We start from the raw sequence: 1,016 nt of genomic DNA, 5'->3' as shown, positions 1-1,016 counted from the left end.
CTTCTTCAATACTCCATTGAATTCCATGTAAATACGGCCTTTCATTACCATTACCTACTTGTCACAGTGAGCACAATGTCCGTCGTCGGCACGTGACATGATACTGTTACGACTCAGGGGTGTTGCGGAGATGCATAGGTAAGGCGTACTAAAGTACTCTGGGTAAACTGTACTCAAGCAGTCGAAAAGGCAAATAGGGTATAGCCAAGTTGATTCTTTGTACCGTGAAACTACCTAAACCAGAGAGACTATAAGACTCGGGATAACAGTTAATGAAGTTTATTATTGTTAATATATCATACTCCAGAAAATACACGTGAAGTCAACACATTAAACAAATGATCTGACTGATATTAAATTCACAAATTCTTGATAATAAATGTATTTATCTATTGATGGCTAAATTCTGTCAGTATAAGTACAAACTTATCAAATAAGATTAAGACTGTTCCGGCTCTCCATAGTTTACAGGTAGCGAAGCTAGTTACAATGAACTTTAAAGTGTTTTACAAAACATTCTAACACGATCCGCAGCAGTTGCTATAAACATATAGCGGAATCGCCTATACATGAATCTACGATAAAATATAGCTCTTCCATTCCACCCTACGATTGTAACATGACTGTGAGATTTTACTCTGCTTCCGTTATATACCGACTAAATACTCAACTTTTTCAGTGCTATGTAGTAGTAATAAAAAGTACATCACAATTTTCTGAAACAAACAATTTCTAACTGATGAATTTATTTGTTTATAATTTTACCGTAAGAAAATGTTTCAGCCCGGTAAGTTTCAAATTCAACACCAGTGCATCTATGTCTGGTCGTGTGTGTAGTTTACAATTTCTGCGTTGTAGGCACCACAAATGTCAACTAGATTCTACTTTGACAGTAAATAAATTATAATTCATGACCCAATCTTCCAAACTCAAGTGTTTACGTGTTTATATGCAGCCGCAATGTTCTGGCGTGTATGTTTCAGTGCCATCATTTAGGTGACATGCACTATTTTTAG

The sequence above is a fragment of the Mercenaria mercenaria genome, chromosome 2 (assembly GCF_021730395.1).
Source record: "Mercenaria mercenaria strain notata chromosome 2, MADL_Memer_1, whole genome shotgun sequence".
Classification (NCBI taxonomy): Eukaryota; Metazoa; Mollusca; class Bivalvia; order Venerida; family Veneridae; genus Mercenaria; species Mercenaria mercenaria.
The sequence above is the reverse complement of the archived record's forward strand: the minus strand, read 5'-3'. Positions refer to the sequence as shown.